Genomic DNA, 10,306 nt, shown 5'->3' with positions numbered 1-10,306 from the left:
TGTTGAGAGGGAAAGTGGGTCAGGGCTCCAGAGAGTGAGTGTCACTGTGAGTGATCTGCAGTCAGCCTAATTAGTCCCCACTTCTCTGTCTCTCTTTCTCTCTCTCTCTCCCTCTCTCTCCAGCAGAGCAGGAGAATGTGATGATCCGGCACTTTCCCACCTCTGCAGTTCCGCACTGTAATTCATCTGCACACGTCTCTCTCCACTCTTTCCCAGCTGCAAAATGGGACACGGGCTCATCAAGTAGAGAAAGTTTGAGGGCAGCTTTTTTTATTTAGTTACTTAGTTTTGTATTTTTGGATGTGAGCTGTGTTGCAGAGCAGGTGAGCATGATCTAAAATCAGATGCATTGTTCAGCCTATCTGTCTTGTGTCTGCTGTACTTTATCAGCTCCTTTTATGGCCCAGATGGTTCAGTCATCATGCTACAGCTAGTAGAACAAGTTGCAACACATTTCTTACATTACTGAATGCCACTAGACCATGCTGTTGAAAAATATAACTGAAGCGCATCTGTTTTAGCCTGATTTGTAAAAAGAACATAGAATTTTCTATTGTGTTATTCTGCACAGTACTTTTCAATACACCAGATGGCAGCATTGGCTCTCACTGTGGGGTTCTTAGACCCCAGAATGTGGAGCTGAAAGATTATTAAAGTGAACACAGTATCAAGCAAAAGTATAATTATACTTTTACATACATTTAACCATTTTTTGGAAGTAGTAAACACAGCCTCTATAGCTGATCAAACATAAAACAAAACATGGTTGGTTTCCCAGCCAAGGAATAAAACTAGACATGGAATATCAAGCAAAGTAAATGGAAATTCTCTATTAGATTAGATACAGTATGTAGTCCATGACTAGGCCTAATTCCTGTCAGGGAAAACAACACATAATTTTCAGCAAAACCCAATAAATACTTTACCTTCCATTACACAGACAAATTAAACACTTTAAATTTAAATCACTGATGTGACCATTGCAAAGGTTTGGGCAGCTGAGGACTTGGTACCACCCCTATTTCTTGTCAGAAATCACAGCTCCTCCTTTTTCCCATTTTCCCCCGATATAGCTAGGCCAATATTTCCACCCATTCAGCTGCTAGTCATCTAGTCACCTCTCAGGGCACTGGCAGCTGATGGCAAGCTACATCACCGGGATTCGAACCAGCTGGACCCCTTTATCGCCCAAGTCTTTCAGTTCTTATCGTTAAAACTATTCCCCACTCTCTTACTCTCTGCAGAAGGCCTCCAGTACCAGTACATTCTTGGTTCACCTTGCATGCACATCCAGAATGTTAGCTACTCATTGAATTATGGCTGGGATTTCTCGTAATGCTCAGCCCAGTGTCGGTTTAACATTCAAAATACAGTCTTACCCTTTAACAAAAAGACCCAATCAACTTGCTTCTACTGCAAAAAAAAAGAATAATATGGCAAAACTAGAAAAAGGGGTGTATATGCTTCTATTAAGCAAAACAATCTCCTAGTTGGTTAAGTGAATGTGGAGATCTGTGCAAGTGTAGCAGCCATTTCAATCCAAAACGTCATGTTTGTTCATTAAGCTATTCATGGTGCTTTTGTCAGGATTTATCAGTGATTTATGTGTATAAATTGTTGAAATTACAATTTTACATTCAGGTATAGAGTATTTTGGTCTCTTTCAATTCAAAAAGATGAAAGAGTGGTCTTGTTGAGTAAATATAACTGTCTGGTGATTTTGTAAAGATGGCTCCCAAGAGAACTGACATGCCTATAAAGACTTTGGGACAGCTTTTTAGGGTGTACCTTCACAGGGAAAGGGAACACTTACTCATCACAGTACCATTACACAAAGTCAGTGAAACGTCAGGGATATGTGGGTCATGTGGGTCATGTTCATTGCTTTGATGTAAATGAAAGTGACAACTAGATTAAAAAGAGAATGGTTTTGCAGAGGATGGGTATAGATAATTTCACTTTTGTTGTCCTCCCTTGCTGATTCTTCTCTAGTTTTGTGTTTTGCTGGTGTGTTACTGCTGGAAGCATGAGCTGGTGCCTGCACAGGTAGCCCATCTCCTCCAGGGTGGCACATCAATACAGTACTTGCTGTCGTAAGGTGCATGTTTGCTGTGTCTCCCAGCACAGGCTCAAGAGCATTTAGAGACAAGATATCAGGACACCGTTACATGGGGAGCGCATGGCAGGGTCATAGAATGGAGGTGACTCAGCATCAGGACCAGTATCTGCTTTTTTGTGGGAGGAGGACCAAGAAAAGCATTGTCTTACCTCCAGTGAGCTACTGGTGTGCAGAAACAGACTGCAGAATGCTGTTGGGAACAGATGTAAAATTCTTAGTATCGGACATGAAAAAGAGGTTTTGTGCCACCTCTAGTTTGACTCCAAGTTTTACTGTCATTTGATCCAATATTTTTGCACAAGATGGTACATTGTGTCACATTTAGAACCATTATCACTCTGAGTTAATTGCTTTATACTCCTAGCAGGACCACAGTGCTGTACAGCAGTGTTCCTCTGGTCCTGTCTGGAAACCCAGTGATCTCTAAGTGACACTTCTGTGTGGGCAGTAGCCTACTTTACTTCTGGCACCGGAACAGAGCCACTACCCAACATGCCTTAGTTTTCTGCTCACAATGAGGAACTGGCCACTCGCATACTGACTCAGTTTCCATGGCTACATTTCTATTACAAGAAGCCAGCCATGTTCGTCAGAAACATAATTACACTTTTATGAACACATATCTGTAATAACCCTAAAATGTGTTTTTATGAGTCATACAGAACTTGCAGTGTGTCATTCACATATCGCCGAGGTCATGGTTATGAGTTTTATTTCTGGCCTGTTTTAGAAGACTGAGGCCTTTTGTTATTCGGCTGCAGACCTGAGAGCTTTCACTGTTCGTGGAGAAAAAGGAAAGGTTAGATCAGAGAAGGAGCGCTATATTTGATTATGATCAAAATATAACTGTTTATTTCACGAATTCATCCAAAAAATGCTGGGCGTCTTGGTTGGTCACCATAAAAGTCCACCGCTCGGACGTTTGGACGGTGTGGCCGGTGCATTCCTGCAGGCTTGAGAATTTTAATCTAGCGTTTTTGAATGGTGCGCTCTGTTGTGAAGTCCGAGCCAAGAGTTGTTTGGGAGAGCTCATGGGAATTAATCTTATCAGGGACAGGCCAGTTTCCTGGGAAATGTACTGGTTCTCCAGCCGCACTGATAAGCTGGAGTGAGAGCTGTGGAGCAGCGGAGTGGTGGATGGAGAGGGATGCAGAAAACACTATCGTAACTGGGTGTCACTGTGTTTTAACCAAACCTCCCTCTCCAACTCTCTTATCTGTCTGCAGTGCTCTTCCTTCCGTTCTGCACTCTCTCGCTGGTTTTCTCTCTCTCTATCAATGTTTCTCTTTTGTATCTCTCATTTCTCTCTCTCACTCTTCCAGTATGCTCTCACTGTATGTCAATTCAATCTCTCTTGCTCTCTCTTACTATTTCTATAATTTCTTTTTCTGCTTTCTTGCACTTTTACTCACGTTTTCTTATTGTATCCTCTATCTCTTACACTCTCTTTTTTGCTTATTCTTTCTCGTTTTCCCTTTTCTCAATTTCTCTCTTTCTTACTTTCTGCTCTTTCCGTCTCACTCACTCTCTTTCTTTCTCTATTAATGTTTCTCTGTTGTATCTCTTACCTCTCTCTTCCAGTATGCTTTTACAGTACCACTTTAAAATAAGACTACCTTTATAAAGGGTTTATAAATGGTTTACAATTAGTTTATTAATGTTACTAATTAGGTTGTAAATGCAATCATTGATAATCAGTTATAACACATACATAGAAAGGGCAACAATGACCAATAGTGAACCCACAGCCATCTATATTGTTGCCCTGTTATAACACTGATATGTGTTAATTTTTCTATGATCTCTTATTCTGCTCTCACACATTTATTCACTGTCTCTTACTCTATCCTCATTCTCTAACTATCTCTTTTTGTCTCTGCCTTTAATCTCTCTCTTCCCTCTCTATTTTTTTCTCCATTTCTTGTCCTCTCTGTCGCACTTTCTCTCACTCACTCTCTTACTCTATCAATCTCTCACTCTCTCTTCCTTCTATCTATATATTCCGTCTTATTCTATATATGTCAATTCAATCTCTCACTTTCTCTTTTACTATTTCTATTACCTCTTTCTCTGCTTTCTCACACTTTATACTCTATATTCTTATACTTATACTCTATCCCTAACTCTCTAATTTCGCTTCTATCATCTATTTATACTATGTTTATTCTTTCTCGCTTTCCTTCTCTCAATTTCTCTCTTTCTTACTTTCTGCTCTTTCCGTCTCACTCTCTCTCTTTCTTTCTCTATTAATGTTTCTCTGTTGTATCTCTTACCTCTCTTCCAGTATGCTTTTACTGTATATGTAAATTTAATCTTTCTCTTACTATTTCTATGATCTCTTATTCTGCTCTCACACATTTACTTTCTCTTACTCTATCCTCTATCTCTAGCTCTCTCTTTTTCGCTTCTATTATCTATTTATACTATCTTTATTCTTTCTCGCTTTCCTTCTCTCAATTTTTCTCTTTCTTATTTTCTGCTCTTTCTGTCTCACTCACTCTCTTTCTTTCTCTATCGATGTTTCTCTGTTGTATCTCTTACCTCTCTCTTCCAGTATGCTTTACTTTATATGTCAATTTAATCTCTCACTTAATTTTTCTATGATCTCTTATTCTGCTCTTACACATTTATTCACTGTCTCTTACTCTATCCTCCATCTCTAACTATCTCTCTTTGTCGCTGCCTTTAATCTCTCTCTTTCTTCTCTATTTTTTTATCAATTTCTTGTCCTCTCTGTCACACTTTCTCTCACTCACTCTCTCTTACTCTGTCAATCTCTCACTCTCTCTTCCTTCTATCTATATGTTCTGTCTTATTCTTTCTCTCTTTGGATCTCTTCATTTCTCTCTTTTTCTTTTTGCTATTTCACTCTCACTCGCTCACACATTCACTTTTCCTTTCTCATCTCACAGCTTTCCATTTCTATCTATTTTTATCCTTTTTATCTATGTCATTTATTTTCTCACTCTTTTTCTCTTCTCTCTGTCCATCTCTCTTCCCTCCATCCACTCTTTCTTTTATCCACACATCCACATCCTGTTGATTTTACTGTGTGTATTACTCTCTTTTCACTATTGCTATAATTCATCCATCCATGCGATAATTCGTCCATACTCATACTAATCATTATTTTCTGCTTCGTCTTTACTTTCTTTACTTTCCCAGTCCTTATTCTCTTTCTCCCATCCATCCATCCACCCATCCATCCATCTCTTTGTTCCTTTGATTGTACTGTTTGTTTTACTCTCTTGTTCACTACTGTTAACATTATTCTGCTTTTCATTTTTTTGTTGCTGCTGACTGCACTGTGATAATATTATTTTTATGTTTATTATTGCTTCATTTGCTTCTTATTTTCTTTTCATCTATTCACACAGTTCTCCTTCCCTATTTCTTCTATCTATTCATCAGTCCGTCCATCCATCCGCCCATCCATCCATCTCTTTGTTCCTGTTGATTTTACTGTTTGTTTTTTTCCTTGTTCACTACTGCTAACATTCTTCTGCTTATCCTTTTTTATTTCTTTCCACTCCTCCCTCTCTTTCTCTCCTCCATCTCTCTTTTCTTTCTATCCATCAATTTATTCCATCTATCACATTGTTGCTGTTGATACTTCTTATTACTTGTGATATTCATTATTACTTCTTCTGCTGCTTATCATTTATTTTTCATCTATTCTCTCTCAGTCCTCCTTCCCTCTTTCTCCTCTCTATTTCTCTGTTCTTCTATCCATTGATCTATGCATCCATCCACCATCCATCTCTTTTTTCCTGTTGATTTTACTGTGTCTGTATTGCTCTATTGTTCACTACTGCTAATGTTCTTCTGCTTCTTCTTTACTTCTCATCTCTTTACTTCCAGTCCTCCTGCTCTCTCTTTCTCCTCCTCCATCTCTCCCTTTAGCTACATTCCCTGAAGAACCAGGCTCCTTGTCAACTCAGCATCCCATCCTGGTCTCCTGGCAACATGGTGCTCTCTTTGTTGTGTTGAGGAGTTGCAGGGTGGTGTCGCTGTAGCTAACTGAAGATGACTCACAGAAACTACACAGGCTAAAAGTAGGGCAGCACTTTGCCAAGTACAAAGTTTCTGCAGACATTTGATCCTATAATAGGAAAACGTCTCCCATGAATACCTGCTTGTGTTTATTATTGATGAGGCTGCTAGTTATTTATATCTGATTGAGGACATTGCGCCAGAAGTTCATGAGGAGATTGGAGAGTAAATGGAACGCATGCGTTCGCTGATGGAATAAAATGCTGAGTGGTGCAAAAACAAGTTTGTTGTTGGAGAAGTGCATCTGAGGATTTTAGGCAGAACACTGAAATTAGTTCAGTCCTGCCTTTATAAGGGTTTCAGTATTTTAAGCAGCAAAATCTCAAAGGTTGTCTATTTGTCAGTAATTGTAATAGTGCCTGTGTGACGTGGAAAAAAAACTCACTCTTCCTTCAGACTGATCTTTAACAGATATGTGCTGGTTTAGCTGGTTAACACTATCACTTTCAATTCTTGTGTTCCAAGCTTGTTATAACATTCCCAAACACAGCAATACATGAGTTTATATTATTTTTTCTTCTGAACTGAAGTCTTGTAGTCTGTGTGCATTCACATGAGATGTAATGAGATGTTTTATTTCATTTATTCACAGAAAATTATAAAAACTAACACCTTAAAACTAACTGTGCTTTGAAGGCTTTGTTTTTGACAAAATTCTGCTGTTTTTTTTTCTGCTGTTGTATGGTAACCGAGAACATAAAAAAATTGATAACACAAATTAGAACAAATGTATGATATTTTTTAAATTTATTTGAAAAAATAAAATGATTTTGCAAGCTGTCATACTAATTATTATTCAACAAAAATGCTAACCATAAAAGAATAATTTCATTATCTTTAGAAAACAAGGTTTATGTTGTGATGGAACATTAATACCTCAAAATTAGTAATGAAGTAATAATTAATTCTGATTCTCGTCCTGTTCCCTGTTTTTTCTGGTCTATCTTTGTGTTTCTATCTTTTCGTGTGTCTGTCTGTTTTCCTAGCCATGTGCTTTCTTGCACTTGGCTTTGTGTTCTTTTTGTCTCTGCCCCTGTCTTCAGTGCTCCCACCTGTGTTTATTTGTAACCCCGCCCCCTCGTTACCTGTCCCTAGGTGTTTCTGTTTTCTTTCTACTTCTGTATATATAGCCACTTTGTTTGTTCTGTGTTCCCTTGTATGTTGTATGTTTGATAAAATCAAAATGTGTTTATTATAAGAATAAACAGATGTAATCAGAGTCGATACAGAGAAATGGGTGATCACCAGTAAACAGAGTAATGAAGGCAAAACCATACCAGAAACGATAACCAGTCCAGAGTTCATACACGAGCAATCCAGTATCAGAGGGTAATCCAAGAGGCAGTGGTGAAAACACAGTCCAAGTCATACACAAACAATCCAGTATCAGAGGCAAAGGCAATAATCGGCGTCGAGAAAACAAAGGCAAGGTCATACACAAAGTAAACTGAGACAAGAGATAAAGTAACGCTTTGTAAAGAGGAGAACCTACAATACGCGGCGTGGTAGTCTGTTTGGCTTGCACCTTTATAGTGCCAGTAATCAGTATTCGGGACTTCCTGGAGGAAGCAGGTGAGGTGTCACGTGATCAGGTGAGTGCGTGATGTCAGCGGGTGGTGCATTCTGGGTAGTGTAGTTGTTGACCTGAGAACCTCCGTTAGAGCTTGGTGTGGAAGGGACAGAGGAGCTAACAGCACCAGACGTGACACCAAGTCTCAGTTTATTTCTTATTTTTGATGGTAAGTCTTGTTTGTTTATTTATCCTGTTTTTAAGTTTATTTTTTTTTGGTTTTATTTTTGTTTCATTAAATGTATATACTTGCATTTGTGTCTGCCTCCCCGTCTCCCTTGCTGTGCAATCCTGACATTTCTAATTAATCCATTATTAAAATAATACAGTGTGAATCCAAAGTCTATATAGATATATAAACCATTTATTGCTTGAACCAGTGTGGACCCATGATGCTTTTCCTTTTACCTTCTACCTTTATCTCAAACCCTACCAAACAGATTCTGTAGATAATAAAAAATTTAATTAAATAATAAAAGATTTATATCAACAAACAATTTTCTGTAATCCTCACCATTTAGTGGACTTTTACACATAATAGAATACAAACAATAGAATACTAACAATACACAATACATAACTCTGTTTTAAAACATATAACTGACTCAAATGTCCTTTGTTCACTGTTATATAGACCCAGTTCGGCCTAGACTGGTGTATTTATTCAGCATCTGACATCTATTCTCAGTCTATTTTTAGTTAACTGAGTGTCTGTTCTTTGCTCAGTTCAGGAACACATAAAATGATTGTCCATTGTAATGAATCATACGTTTCTAATGTAGTAAATTAAGACTTGTTTTCTAGTGTAATCTAAATAGGTCTCTTATTAAATTATGCTAACTATAGGGGGATTTCTTTTTTCTAAATAGTGGTAAAAACACTTGAATCAGTAAATGAAGCCAGACTTCATTTTGCCGTCAGCGTGCATTACATTAAACAAAATAAAATTAAGAGTTTAAATTCATTTTAACAATATTTTTTTATTACCTGTGTGTTCTATAATGGTTTAGGGCAGTGCAACATGTGACTGGGATGCATATTTAATTATTGATCCATGACTGTAATAACCTGCACTTTCAGTAGCAGTGATCGGTGTTATTGCTGTGTGATAAGCAGGCAGCAGGAAGTACTTTCAGCTCTTTTTCAACTGTTCAATTATGCTGCATTTTACGTAAGTCCGTCTGTTGCATAGTAACAACTCTCAGACTCGTATTGCATTTTGGTATACATTCAGTTATTACAGTGATGTACGTGTAGGATGTTCATGATCTGGTGTTCACTATACATTTGTGGATTGTTGGAGATTGCAACAGCCTAAAAATAACCATGTTATAATTCTGATCTGATACACTTCTCACAGGGTTTTGTAATCTGACATGCTTTTTCACAGATTCTTCTAAGCTCAAGGCAGTATACCATGTAAACCTTGAGTATGGTGCATTGAGTATCTTATGTCCACTTAAGAAAAGGTCACTCTAGTCATTTTGTCTTCTAGTATGGGTGATGCAATCATTCTGAGATCTCGTGAATCATGTGGCGTCCACAAGGCATAACAGACAAAGAGCCTGATGTACTCAATGAGACACTATAATGCCAATGGGCAGCCACTGCTATTTTGCTATTGTTAGTAATGTTATGTTCATTTGGCTCTTTTTTTTATACAGTATAAGTTATTTAAGGAATGCAATAAAATAAACATTCTTTATTCCATAAAGAACCATATACAGCCATGGCCAAAAGTGTTATATTTCTGTTATATTTCTCCCAGAAAATAATTGCAATTACACATATTTTGTTATACACATTTATTATTTTCTTTGTGTGCATTGGATCAACACAAAAATCAGAGAAAAAAAGCTGAAATGTATATAATTTTTCAAAAATTGACAAAATTATTGGCACCCTCCACTTAAATTGGTTGCACCCATGCAAAATATAATTGAAATCAATTGCTTCCTATAACCATCAACAAGCTTCTTACACCATTTAACTGGAACTTTGGTGCACTTTTCTTTTGCAAACTGCTCCAGGTGTCTCGTTTTTGAATTGTGCTTTCTCCCAACATGGAGTTTTAAGTTCTATCCACAGGTGTTCAATGGGTTTTAGATCCAGACTCATTAGTGGCCACTAATTGTAATTCCTAAAAACATTTTAGTTTAAAGTAAAATGAGCGATTGATTTTAATCTACACAGAATTCTCTCCTAAAAACGGTTTATTTGGGTGAGTAAAGCACTTCCGTTTATTTACAGCAAGCATAGAGTATTTTAGCACGGTTAGCAGCAGTGCTAGCCTTAGTTAGCAGCAGCGCTAGCCACAGTTAGCAGCACTTAGCTTAATAAATACTGCCGTATTAGCAGTATTTTAGCACGGTTAGCAGCAGTGCTAGCCTTGGTCAGCAGCAGCGCTAGCCACAGTTAGCAGCACTTAGCTTAATAAATACTGCCGTATTAGCAGTATTTTAGCACGGTTAGCAGCAGTGCTAGCCTTGGTTAGCAGCAACACTAGACGCTGTTAGAAGCACTTAGCTTAATAAATACTGCCCGACTCCTGAGAGTTCTGTTAA

The sequence above is a fragment of the Astyanax mexicanus genome, chromosome 7 (assembly GCF_023375975.1).
Source record: "Astyanax mexicanus isolate ESR-SI-001 chromosome 7, AstMex3_surface, whole genome shotgun sequence".
Classification (NCBI taxonomy): domain Eukaryota; kingdom Metazoa; phylum Chordata; class Actinopteri; order Characiformes; family Acestrorhamphidae; genus Astyanax; species Astyanax mexicanus.
The sequence above is the reverse complement of the archived record's forward strand: the minus strand, read 5'-3'. Positions refer to the sequence as shown.